This window comes from Callorhinus ursinus, unplaced genomic scaffold (assembly GCF_003265705.2).
Source record: "Callorhinus ursinus isolate GAN/ISIS: 27379988/994484 unplaced genomic scaffold, GSC_fseal_2.0 scaffold12, whole genome shotgun sequence".
Classification (NCBI taxonomy): Eukaryota; Metazoa; Chordata; class Mammalia; order Carnivora; family Otariidae; genus Callorhinus; species Callorhinus ursinus.
The window spans coordinates 2,273,835-2,288,201 of NW_027397074.1; the positions used below are offsets into that span (position 1 = coordinate 2,273,835).

Genomic DNA, 14,367 nt, shown 5'->3' on the forward strand with positions numbered 1-14,367 from the left:
AGTTTTCTCATCTATAAGATAATAATAGTGAGAGAATATTCTTCATAGAATTGTTGTATGGTTAAATGCAATAATGCTTGAAAAGCACTCAGAAGAGTGGCTGGCACAAAAATAAGCACTCAGTTAATGTTAGCTATTATTAATTATATTTTTCTTTTTTTCTCTTCCCCTTGTTTTGTAGGAGTACATTGTCAGATAACTTCCTAAAAAGTAATCAATAGAGTTAAATGTTCTGAGGCTTTGCATGTCTGAAAATATCTTTATTCTGTTCTCACATTTAATTGACAATCTGGATAGGTTTAGAATTCTAGGTTGTAATGGCTAGTTGCCCCTTCCCAAATGGCCCCAGACTATAACACCATTGGAACTACCACATCTACTCTTTATAGTGTTTCTGACTTGTCCTGTCACTTTCACCTACTCCTATTTTTTTCAAAATCAGTCACTAAGTCCAGCCTACACTCAAGGCAAATGGACTGAATGTCTACCTTTTGAAGGGCTTAAAAGAGAATTTATGGACATATTTTAGACTGACACAGTCTGCCCTCTGGCCTCAAATTATTTACTCTCATCCTACATGCAAAATATCTTCACCCTACCCCAAAAATCCCCCCTCTTAAGGCCTCAACCCTTTATAACATCAGCTCAAAGTCCAGAATGTTGTCATCTAAATTAGGTCCAGGTGTGGATGAGGCTCCTGGGACACAGTTTCATACATGTAGGTCCTTGACTACACTTTCTCTCCATCTGAAGACCTATGAATTAAGGATACAACCAACACTTAATGGTGGGACAGGCACAGGATAAGCAGAATAGACACTACTGTTCAAAAAGGAGGGAAGTAGGAGGTTCTCATGAGTCACTGGTCCATAGCAATTCTGAAATTCAGCTGGCACAGATAGGCAGTCCCTTCACTGGGACTCAAGGCCTGGGAATAATTTTCCATGGCTGTAGCTCCTGCTGGGCCCTTGCTTTCATCCTCTGAGTCATTCCTTCTTTCTCATGAAAGGTAGTCTGTGTCTGCAGCCGCATGGTTGTCTGTGTACTTACTGATTGTAGGGGTTTGTGGGTCTAAAGCCCCCATTAATTTTACTCTCTGAGATTCTTTTAAGTAAACCCTTCTGTGCCTTGTGCTTCCGGAAGCTAAGACCGATGAGGAATAATACTCCTAACCTTCCAGTTATGTAGTAACAAAGAAAACCATAGGCCCTATGGTTTACTCTGTGAGGGTATGCTTATGTCACAGAATACTGGGTTTCTCCAAGACTCTACTTCATTTAGGAAACTTATCTGGCATCTTTTTTCAAATGTCATATGTTCAGTTTTGTTGTTAATAATTTCACCTTCGGTCAGGGTTATCTCATTGATGTTATTTGTGCTAATGAAATCTAAGGCTATATTTCAATGGTACTGACTAAAATGCAAGTAGTATCATTAGGGATGCATTCAGTTGCAAGTCACAGAAAGCTGCCACCAGTGGCTTAAACTGAGAACGTTTTACTTACAAAACAGTCTGTGGGCTGCACTACATTAAGGCAGTAATGTCATCTTCAATAAGCTGCAGGGAATGGCAGAGCTGCCAATTTCATTATGACCTATGACAAAATATTGGGAAAATGTTAGCAATCATTAATACTAATAATACCAATATTTACTGGTCATTTGCCACTTGCCCTCTTCCAGGTACATTACATGTATGAGCATTTCAGGCTCACAGCTAATTGATGAGGTGGAATGATTAATATCTTTTGGAAGTCATTCCTTTTCTTCTTCTCCAAGTCAAAAATTAGCTGTAATATTTCTAAGGGCACATGGCTTCACCAAAATCCCACCAAGGTTTCCTTTGCTTATCAATGCATCAAGGAAACTTAGAAGAATTCTAGAATCTAATACTTGTGGGTCGTGGAGAAACCAGGCCAGACTTTTCAAATCACATTAAAGATCTATGCTGTCCAGTATACTTTCAGAACGGACCCTCAGAAGGTGTTCCTGTGGGTGTATTGGCTTTGTAGCTGTTGACGAGAACCTTGCCTCCCAGGAGGCACTGTAACTTTTATATCTATTAATAATTATCAATTAAAGTAAAGACAAAGGATTTTACTTTGTCTTCTTGATGTTTTCTAATGTATGCTAAGTTAACAAGTTTCATTGTATTTAATTCTTACCATCATAGAAGCACTGTAATATCATTACAGAATGATAGTGGTCCTGGGTCTAGCACCAGCTCTGGAAACTTCAGATGTGGTCATGGTAGCAGTTAGGGTGGGCTCCAAGCAGTTCTTGGCCACTTGGGTTTGTCTACTTTTCTCTATTTGTCTCCCTCCAAGCCGCATCAGCTGTGAGAATCTGCTGTGAGTCTCCAGTGAGTCTCTAGCAGATACAGATACAGATCATTTCTCTGGATAATCTTTATGGTTGGCTGTGGCCTGAGTAGCAGGGATAGTTCTGACAGAAGCACCTGGTTTGGGGGTCATCGAGCAGTAACTGTGCCCTGCCTTAGAAAGGGGCAATATAAGTTTCAAGCACTTCAAGGCTTCACTTCTCCCTGATGACTGATATATTTTTGTCATCTTCATCCATTTACCAAACTAACCTAAACTTTATGATAAAGAAAATGGGGCTTGTGTGTCCTTTGCAGATGAGAATGCTGGTACTGGTTTTGGGTATCTTACCCCAAAATGGTGCATTACCTAAAAATGTAGGGGTGGGACGTTGGAATCTGTACCTATAAGCACTCCATAGTTCTGTGGAGGGGCGAGAGGTATCAGACCATACTTTAAGAAACACTGCCTTTAGAAAGCTTTAGCTCTTTGGATTTTCAAGGCACTGTTTTTAAACTGGTTAGCAAAACTCTGTAAGGTCTTTGTGAGTATCACTTTCAAGCTTTTTTGAGATCTGGATCCTGCTCTCCAATTTTTCATTACCTTTCACTGCTGTTTTCCCCAGAGCTTTCTTTACTTCCTTTGCATTGCTCCGTTAGGCATTTGACCAAACTTGTCAAATAAACTTTTCCTCAAATTGAATATGAACATTTAAGAGTGCTGACATGTTCAATATCCAAATATCTTATTATCTCTGGTAGGAGTTGTTTCTCTCTATGGAAGGTGAATAAGTAAACCAATTTTTTTTGTTTGTTTGTTTGTTTTGGTTTTTTTTGGCACATAAGCAAGGCAGCATGCTAGGTACTGCCAGGAGGGAACAAGGGAACAAGAAGGTCAGGGGTATAAATCAGATTTCTGTCATCAAAAAAGATAAACTTTTTATGTGATTAATTAAAATAAGCTGTGCTTTAAAAAAATAAAAGGAAAGATAGCCATGAACTCAGATAAAAATTAGGCAATTAAGTATTTTTTCCCTAGGGCAGCAAGGAGTTATGAGAAATACCATAATCTGTAAATTTTGTACTAAAAAGTTGCTGCTAATATTATAAAACTTATCTTTAAAGATTGCTTTGTGTACTTCTATTATTCCTTTGTTCTTCAAAGCTGAAGAAGTTTTTTTCTTCGGCTTTTAACATGAAATGGAAAGACATTTTCCCCCTATATTTTCTTCCTGCCATTATAAAGCTGAGCTGTTTAAAAAGTCTTTTATGTATTAATTCGTCTTCTCTCCATCCTTTGTACAAAACCAGCTCTGAGATTGGGAATAACATTGACTATTGCTAACCCAAGCCCAGTGAATTTAACTTCTCATAAGACCCAGCATTTGAGGAGACTTTGCATTTATATCTTGGAGTTCCTTGTCCAGCCCTTGGGCAGGATTCCATTGAAATAATCCATAACATGATGGAGACACTGTCTCTGGAAAGAACTGTCTGATTTGACCTTATATGTTGGTTTTTCTAGAAATCTAGGCATGGAGAGGGCTGGAGGTTGGATGGTGGGAGAGGGAGACTGCAGAAGTGCAGAATACTTAGGTTTACTTGAGGCCAGCTGAGCAGAGTAAGGTTCTGTCTCGGAAGAGCTTGGCTCAGCAGGGGTCAGTTCTCCACTGTTGTGGAACTAGTGAAAAATACACTCATGAGAACCCACACGAAGGAAGCCTCCAGAACTCCAAGAGGACTTGTTGCTTTGTCTTGTTAAGTAAACGGTCTTGGGGGAAACTCACTTCACCTTTGTGTGTCCACAATACTTCTTCACGCCAATTATGTTGTAATTAACCCCGTCAGGTAGCTCTTGTGCCCCTCCTAGACCAGGTGTTCCTCATTGGCAGGACTCATCTCTCTCATCTGTGCATCATCACAGCGGTGCCACCCATGTGCCGAGGACCTGGTAGATACCGAATGAGGGCAACGAGTTTATGGAGTTTAGACAAACCCAGAACATAGGTTTCCAAATTTTACAGAACCATTGATGTAACTTCTGTTTTATGTGTAACAGAGCCATATGTAATGGAGATTCTCTCTCTCTCTTTTTACAAACACCTGTATAATAAACTTTTGATTAATTCTTAGCATTTTGTGATCAAATGAACTGGCTGAAAACCTTGCCACCTCTTACCACGTTACTTGCCACCCAATAACACTTAATAATCACTATCCTCGGGTCCCTTAGCAAGAAGCAATATAGTACAGTGATTAAGAGGGTGGACCCCGGGAGTCAGGCTGCCTAGGTTTTAAAATCCTACCTTACTCTCTGACTAGCGGCAGACCTCTGGCCAAGCTATTCAGTTTCCTCAGCTGTAAAAATAGGCACAACACAGCACCTACCTCTTACGTGAATTCAGTGAGGTAACACAGGCAAAGCACTTACAATCGTGCCTGGAACTTGGTGAGCTTCAAGTCAGTAAGTGCCAACCTTTATTAGTAGTAAGGTAAAAACCTTTACAAAGTCTCTGCTTGCTTACCTAAAATTTTCATATTGGCACGTGTTGAAAGCAAAGAACACCGGCAGTATGTAAAGTGCCACGTTGGAATCAAACTTCTTTGGGAGAATGAGGTCAAATTCGCTGACGGTGGTAAGTACAAAAGGGTGAGCTAAGGCACAGGGATGCACAAGACTTGCCCTCGGTACAAACTGATCGCAAGATGATCAGAAATCCATAGGACAGAAGGAACAAACTAACTTTGATTTAGTTCCTCCCGTACACCAAGTACTGTTCTCTGCACTTTATCCTTGTTTTTCTTTCAAGCAAAACTAACGGTCCTATGAGATAGTTATTATTATTCCTATTTAATAGACAAACTAAAGCTTAGAAAGGTTAAGAAATTGGCCAAATATCACATCAATGCAGTACAGCTAGGATTTGAACCCGCATCTGTCATTTGCCATTCCCTATGCTAATCTTTATAAACATCTTTGGAAGAAGTGAAATAAATTAATTGTGCCCTGAATGATATAGGGCTGGATACTACAGGACTATGAATTCCCAAGGTAGAAACAACCAATTTAGGAATGCTGTTTCGTTCACCGTTGTATTTCTCATAGTATAGGTGGGCAGTATTTGTGAAATGAGTACGTTTTATGAATGAATGACCAGAAGTGTGAATTCCGTGCTCCTGGGATGAGATTATTTAGTTTGGCTGAGGATCTCAGGGCAATCTGGCTTACATCTTAAGCCATCGCATGTGTTTCCTGCTCTAGCTGTCCTAGCAGGTGGAAGAGAAGGTTAATTAATATAACATTTGTCTCAAATTACTTCTAGGCCAGGAAAAAAGCAGACCACAGATGTAATCAGTGGGATCATATGCTGTTTAAACCCTTCTTCCCCCACCCCACAGGGGCCATCCTAGAGCCTCTATGTCCTGGAAACCTGCATGCCCCACTGCAGACACCTCTCCTGATTTATGACGGGGACATCAGCTCTGTAGACTGCTACAGGTGAGGACATGGACTAGTTTCTGAGTATATCCCAATTCCCTTCTGCCTCCTAAACCCCTTCGTAAAAGTTCTACTGCTGTCACAAATACTGAACACTTATGCTGTATACCATGAGAAATACAGGTTTTACTTAGATGAACTACAGAGTTGAAAAACACAACAAAACGAAATGGAATAATGGACGCGGAACCAGGGCTGTGCTGCAATAAGGATGGGGTATGTGGGAGTAAGCAGGGAGGTGAAAGAGGGCGAGGGGGCGCTCGAGAGGGTCTTTGAATGGAAGTTCGCACTCTGGCGAAGGGGGGGTTGCCACTTGTATCCCTTTGCGTCAGAACTTCTTGTCCCCATTACATGGTATCCACTTCACAGCAGGAAGATGGATCTGCCACCCCCTGCAATCAGGGGAGAAAACACCATCAACAGAATCCGCTCATTCTTCCGCCCTATAACGTTGACCCTCTGGGTGGCATTGCTAAGAGCACCTATTTTCTTTATAACACCATAGAACAGGTAGATTTTCCCCTGCCAGACTTTGCGTGCTTTCTTCTCAGTTGATTTATTCACCCATGGCTTTATGCAGCCACTCAACAAAAATTGCTTGAGGGCCTCTCTGTGCCAGGATCTGTTTTAGGGGTAAACGCCTGCTTCGGTGGTGCTGGGGGGCGATTCTTATGTCCTGTGCTTGCAGCTACTCCACCAGGCTGGTCACTCCATAACCTTCTGTTGCTTTTTCATCGTCATTTGGCAGGTGTCTGCCTGCTTCTTCTCTCTAATTATGTACAGGGTGGAATTCAGTGCTTTGGGGATATGGATGATTATAGTGAACGGGCTACTGGATGGGTCTATTATCTTGGTGAATGGTGCATATATATATTCTTTTTTTCAGAAGTTCGTTAACTCTGGAGCTAGATACTTTAAAGCGAAACAATCCAGAAGGGGCTTAAGAGACAGAGTTGTTGGATGAGTCCCCAAACCTGGGAGCAAATGCAGTTGGGCTCTAGGGCCTCTGAATGGGGAGCTAGACTGCTGTTAGCTGAGAGCCTCATGTCTGTCCTCAGCAGGAAGCAGTACAGCTGGAATGAGAATTCTCATAGTCTCGTTCTCGGGCTAGTGTTTTTTCTGTCGACTCATTTGCCTAAGAGGACTTAGCCCTTTTTGGACATTTATTGTGTTTTGTTTCAGGAATCCAACACAAGGCAGGTTTCTCAGGTAGTTATAGAACGGGCTGTGACAGCAAAGTTGGGTGGGAGGCAGGGAGACCTGGCAGCAGACACAACAGTGAAGCGGCAGGAGAGTGGGTTTGAGGGATGCTTCTTGTTTCCTTCCATTTTGTTCTGGGCTGGCCTTAGTCAGGATGTCTGGCCCTGAGTGCTGGTGGATTTTGTGTACTGGCAACGGCCAGGGGGAGGGGGAACCTGATTGGTTCCTGACAGTCTGTGGGAAGTAGGGGTGTGTGTGTGTGTGTGTGTGTGTGTGTGTGTGTGTGAGAGAGAGAGAGAGAGAGAAGGAAAGGGGATCACAGTAGGGGGGTGTGACATATTTATTCTGATTGCCTATTCAAATCATTTTTTTTGAAATATCAATTTTATTGAGGGATATTTGACAAATAAAATTGTAAGATATTTAAGGTGTACATCGTGGTGATTTGATATATTCATATACATTGTGAAAGATCCCCCCATCTAGTTCATTAATACATCCATCCCACACGTATTTATCTTTTCTTTTTTGTGTGTGAAACTATTTAAGTTCTACTCTGTTAGCAACTTTCACTTATACAATACAGTGTTATCAACTATAGTCACCGTGTCTTACATTAGATCCTCACACTGTATTCATCTTATAGCTGAAATTTTGTACTCTTTTACTAATCTTTCCCTTTTCCCTCACTCCCCAGCCTCTGGCAGCCACTTTTCTACTCTTTGCTTCTATGAGTTTAACTTTTTTGGTAATTGCACATATATGTGATACCATGCTGTATTTGTCTTCCTCTGTCTGGCTTATTTCACTTAGCATAATGCTCTCAAGGTCCATCCACGTTATCACAAATGGCAGGGTTTCCCGCTTTGTCGTGGCTGAATACTATTCCATAGGCTATCTGTACACCACATCTTCTTTTTTTTTTAATTAACATATAATGTATTATTTGTTTCATGGGTATAGGTCTGTGATTCTTCAGTCTTACACAATTCACAGTGCTCACCCATAGTACATACCCTCCCCAATGTCCATCACCCAGCCACCCCATCCCTCCCAGCCCCACCACTCCAGCAACCCTCAGCTTGTTTCCTGAGATTAAGAGTCTCTTACGGTTTGTCCCCCTCTCTGGGTTTGTCTTGTTTTATTTGTCCGTCCCTTCCCCTATAATCCTCTGTCTTGTTTCTCAAATTCCTCATATCAGTGAAATCGTATAATACTTGTCTTTCTCTGATTGACTTATTTTGCTTAGCATAATACCCTCTAGTTCCACCCATGTCATTGCAAATGGCAAGATTTCATTTTTTGATGGCTGCATAGTATTCCATTATATATACCACATCTTCTTTATCCATTCATCTGTTGATGGACATCTTGGCTCTTTCCACAGTTTGGCTATTGTGGACATTGCTGCTATAAACATTGGGGTGCACGTACCCCTTCGGATCCCTACATTTGTATCTTTGGGGTAAATACCCAGTAGTGCAATTGCTGGATCGTACAGTAGCTCTATTTTCAACTGTTTGAGGAACCTCCATACTGTTTTCCAGAGGGGTTGCACCAGCTTGCATTCCCACCAACAGTGTAGGAGGGTTCCCCTTTCTCCGCATCCCCGCCAACATCTCTCGTTTCCTGACTTGTTAATTTTAGCCATTCTGAGTGGTGTGAGGTGGTGTCTCATTGAGGTTTTGATTTGGATTTCCCTGATGCCGAGCGATGTTGAGCACTTTTTCATGTATCTGTTGGCCATTTGGATGTCTTCTTTGCAGAAATGTCTGTTCATGTCTTCTGCCCATTTCTTGTATTCAAACCATTTTCAAATGATTCAAATCATGGGGCATTTTCCTTAAAAATAAAAAGAGGTCCTAATAATAATAATAATTAAAAAATAATAAAATCAGAACTAGAACTTGATGTACATTGTTTAAAAAAAATCCTTCTAAATATGTTCCTTTGATTTTAGAAGTTGGCTTTGGTCTCCGAATTCTGGAAGATGTAATGGAATATTAAAGATGGTCTGGAATGGCACCCTCATGGGTGTGATTTTTTTTAATATAGTTGACACACTATAAATTATACTAGTTTTAGCTATACAACATAGTGATTTGACAACTCTATACATGATGTTCTGCTCACCACAAGCAGAGCTATGATCTGTCACCACACAATGCTATTACAATACCATTGATTATATTCCCTGTGCGGTACCTCTCGTCCTCATGACTTACTCATGCCATGACTGGAAGCCTGTGCCTCCCACTCCCCTTCACCCATTTTTGCCCATCCTCCTATCTCCCTCCCCTCTGGCAACCACCATTTTGTTTTTCTGTATTTATTGGTGTGATTTTTTAATTCATTTCACAGGCAGGAAAAACCTGCAATGCACAGTCAAATGAATTATTCCAGTCCACGCGGAGCAGAGAGCAAGGCGGGATGGGGTGAGTACAGAGAGTGAAGGGTTGGAAGCTGAGTTCACAGTCAGCAAAAGTACCAACCCACTGTGAGGATTTTAGCAAAATAGGGTTCTTTCTATTCCAGAATTTCATGACACAGGTTCAAGTTTTACATGAATTCTGTATAATCAAAATTCCCATCTGCATGAATCATTGAGAGAAGAGGGTTTCCGATGGAATTATTCAGACAGACATGGTTCATCTTTCAAGTCAGTGATGGAAAATGATGATAGGGATTCCAGGATCAGATGGCCGAGGTTCAGAAATGTGATTCATTCACCATGGGGACATTTTGAAACTGAACTTAACGTTGTCCAGGTTTAGGTCTTCTGTTTTGATCACTTTTTAGTTAAAATGTCTGGGAAGCAATGTTTATCTTAGTAATGGCAGAACTAACGTCTGAATAGGGACATTGCTAGAAATTAATGCATATGGTTTTTCTGTTTCTAATATAAAGGAGTCATCTATTAGCATAAACTATGCTTTGAAGATAGGGACCAGCACATGGAACAAATATTGTGAGGCTAGGATTCTATTGTGGAATACGGTATTTGTTATGGTGAAAGATGATTATCAAAATTCAAACATTCTGACTGAGTAGCACTGATGGGTAAAAGGAGAGAGATATCTTGGTTAAAATACATGATTGTTCTTGAAAATGGGAGTGTAATTAGGATTCCAGTAGAGCGCCTGGGTGGCTCAGTCAGTTAAGCATCTGCCTTTGGCTCAGGTCACGACCTCAGGGTCCTGGGATCGAGCCCTGTGTTGGGAGCCTACTTCTCCCTCTCCCTCTGCTGCTCCGCCCCACCCCCGTGCACTCTCTCTCTCAAATAAATATTAAGAAAAAAAAAAGATTCCAATGAATTATTTTGCTAACTGTTCTTTATTATACAAAATAATATAAATGGAAAAACTAATCTCTCTTCTTGAGAAAAAAATCATTTGAGAAAATCTTGCTTATAAAGGGTTCCTGGAAATTCCACAGAAGATCCTCTTTTCTGTAGATTTGTTCATTTTCTCACTACCCCATAGACCTTCTTCTGATGTTTTAGTTTGATGTTCTAGATCTGACATGGTGCTGCGTCCCTCAGATATGCAGAGTAAATCTTTCTTGTATGATTGCTTCATATTTTTTTTAGAAAGATGTATTTAAGACTTCCATTATAGACCCACTTTTATCATGACGGGCATGTAAGCTGTTTTCCACCTTTTTTGGAGAGCAAATTGACAATAAATATTCAGAACCTTAATCTACTGCACATCCTTTAGCTCAGTAATTTCACATCTGGAATTTTGTTCTGATGCAATGATCAGAGATTAAAGACTAAACTGGTGTACAGAGATTTCATGTAAGAATATACATAAGAAAATTGGAAAGGAACAGGGGCACCTGGGTGGCTCAGTTGTTAAATGTCTACCTCTGGCTCAGGGCATGAACCCACGGTCCTGGGACGGAGCTCCGCCTCAGGCTCCCTGCTCAGCGGGAAGCCTGCTTCTCCCTCTCCCACTCCCCCTGCTTGTGTTCCCTCCCTTGCTGTATCTCTCTCTGTCAAATAAGTAAATAAAATATTAAAAAAAAAAGAAAATTGGAAATGAACGACATCCAGTAGTGGGAAATAATTATGTTACAATATACCCACACAGTGAAATTTTATGTAGTCATTAAAGCCATGTTTAGTGCTCTGATGTTAAATTAAAAAGAGAAGTATATAAAGTATGTAAAGTAATATAAGAGATATATTCCCAGTTTTCTTTTAACCAAAATCGTCTGAGGTATGATTTACATACAATATGATCTTCCCTGTTCAGGTATGTACTTTGATTAGTTTGGACAAATGTGTACAGTCATTTAATAACCCCACAATCAAGATAAAGACTCTACCACCCCAAAAAGTTTCCTTTTGTCCTTTGTAGTTAATACTCTTCCTCTATTCTCAGTCCTTGGCAAACTATAGTTTTGCGTTTTCCAGAGTGTCAGATAAATGGAATCATGTTGCTCATTGCATCTGGCTTCCTTCATCTCTGAGATTCATCTGTGTTGTATGCATCAGTATTTTATTCCCCCCCTTTTATTTTTAGGGGGGGGCAGAGGGAGTGGGAGAGAATCTTAAGGAGGCTCCACGCATGCCCAGTGCGGAGCCCCATGTGGGGCTTGATCTCACAACCCTGAGATCATGGCCTGAGCTGAAATCAAGAGTCGGTCACTTAACTGACTGAGCCACCCAGGTGCCCCTTCACTTCATTTATTGTAGAACACCATTACATTGTATAGACATTTGTTCATTCACTGGTCCACAGACATTTGGATTGTTTCCAGTTCCTGGGAATTGTGAACCAGTGAGTAGAGGACATAATATTTTTATATCTCTTGGGTAGACACCATGGGAAAATTACTGGGTCATATGGTGAGTGTAAGTTTAAGAAATTGCTAATCTCTTTTAAAGAGTGTCTGTACCCTTTTGCATTCCTACCAGCAATGAGAGTTCCAATTGCTTTGCATCCTCTACACTCATGGAATTGTCTATTTTAAAATTTTAGCCATTCTAGTAGGTGTGTAATGGTATCTCATTTTCCTAGTAGTTAATGCCAAATATCTTGCCATGTGCTTATAAGCTATCCATGCATTTTCTCTAGTGAAATGTCTATTTAAGTCTCTTAAAATTGTGGTTGATTTTTTACTGAGTTTTGAGAGTTCTTTATATATGCTATATATAATTCCTTTGTCAGATATGTGATTTGCAAATAGTTTTCCCAGTTTATAGCTTGTCTTTTCAGTTTCCTAATAGTGTCTTTTTAACGAGCACAAGTTTTTAGTTTATCAACTTAGCTATTTTTAATTTTATGGTTCATGCTTTTTTGTAATAAACTTCTTAGTTTGAATAGTTTTAGATTTATAAAAGAAATTGTGAAAATAACACAAAGAGTTCTCATACACCCCAACGCACTTGCCCTATATTAATGTCAATACAGTTCATTTGTCACAACCAACGAATATGGTTTATGTTTTTTGTGTCTTATCTAGGAAGTCTTTGCTTGTCCCAAAGTCACAATTATTTACTGTAGAAATTTTCTGTAGAATGTTTTTATGTAGAAATTTTATAGTTTTAGCTTTTAGGTTTCAGTCTATGATACATTTTCTTTTCTTTTCCTTTTTTAAAAAAGATTTTATTTGTTTATTTGACAGAGAGAGACAGTGGGGGGTTGTGGGAGATGGAGAAGCAGGCTTCCCATTGAGCAGAGAGCCTGATGCGGGGCTCAATCCCAGGACCCTGGGATCACGCGACCTGAGCCAAAGGCAGATGCTTAATGACTGAGCCACCCAGGCGCCCCTATGATACATTTTCAATGAATTTTTGTGTATGATTTGAAATAATGTTGAGATTAATTTTTGTTTCTGTGTGGGCATTCAGTTTTCCAGCACTATTTGCTGAATAGACCTTTAATTAGTATATATATATTTATATTATATACATCATGTTTTTTATTTTATTATATATATAATAAAACATTTGTACATATAACATATTTTTACATTAATATTTACATATAATTTATGTATATTTATATAAATATAAAAAGCCTGACTGTGTTGTGGTTCCTCTTTTTCCATGTGGTTTAGTCCAGAAGTTGAGAATCCTATACTCTCTACTTCTGCATCTACCCTTACAAAAAACCCCCATTACTTAACACAACTTGAGTGGATCTATGTTTCTTGCAACCTAAAGGAAACTTACTAGTAAGCAAACCTGACACAGTCAAAAAAATTACTTTTGTTCCGATTTTTAATTCCAGTACATTTTTTAAGCATCCATTGGGAAGTTCTCTTCTATTTTCTGGCTTTTATGGGGTGTGGATGAATGACTAAAGAAAATCGTGTGCTGGCCCCAAAATTTCTCCTCCAAGGTTTGGCCTCCATGTGTGAAACTAGAGCTATGTGTTTTGTTATAACATTATAGTTCTGAGAGTTGTAAATACATTGCTAAGATCAAGGGATAACATACTAATATGTTAACCAGTTACTTATTTTTAAATTTATTTTGCATATTATCCCAGCTCAAAGTCCAGAGTTCTGAAAACAAGTAAATTCTGAAAGAGAGGGTTGCAAGTAGAAATTTTCTGAACAGATGCCAAGACTTGTACTTGTGAAACTGGTTATCAAAGATGGTAAAAGGGTTACCAAAGCTTGGTTTTGCATACCTGATATGTAGCATGTGACGGTGAAGGTCATAGACTAAGGAGTCAGAGTGCCTGTGTTTAAAGGCCATCTCCCTAACTTGTGTGACCTTGAGCAGATTACAAAGCCTCCTATGGTCTCAGTTCTTTCTTCTGCCCACAGGGGCGATTGGGAGGCTCCTATCAGGTCATGCACCTGGCGCAGAGGAAGTGGTCGGTAGCTGTCAGTTCATCTCTTTACTCCTTATAGTCCCAGCTCTCAGGCCAGGGGGCCTGGCGGCCTGAACTGCCTGCCTTTTCGGGCTAATTGTTCACTTTGCTGTGAAGGCTTCCTGTTTCACTGAGCCCTTGAGCCACCCCATCTGTTCAGTCATCTTTGTTTCCCCGTGTGGGTTCCCTCCTCCTTTTTAAGACCCTTAATTAGTTTTGGGTGATAGAATGAACAGCACCACCTGAGCATCAGTTATTAGCAATAAGTGAGTTTCCTCTGAGTAGCTATTGTATACTAATTAGTCCCACAAAAAGCTAGTTTTCTGCAGCTCTGATTACCTGCTAAATTATACCGATGCATATTTAAAAACTTTTTTTCTTTCGTTTTGAAATCATTTGCCTCAGGTTCATCTAGTGAAACCAGAAACACCTGCAATAACATTGAGATGAAATTCTTTTGTTTTACTTTTTTTCACTTTTTAACTCCGGTGCCCTTTTTTTTTTTTTTTTTTTAG

At 39.9% G+C, this 14,367-nt stretch overlaps 1 long non-coding RNA gene across 1 annotated transcript in view; it reads left to right on the plus strand.

Annotated features, from left to right (window-relative positions):
* The window catches only part of LOC141373834 (uncharacterized), a 124,853-nt gene that overhangs the window by 85,755 nt on the left and 24,731 nt on the right, over positions 1-14,367 (plus strand). The window lies entirely within an intron of this gene.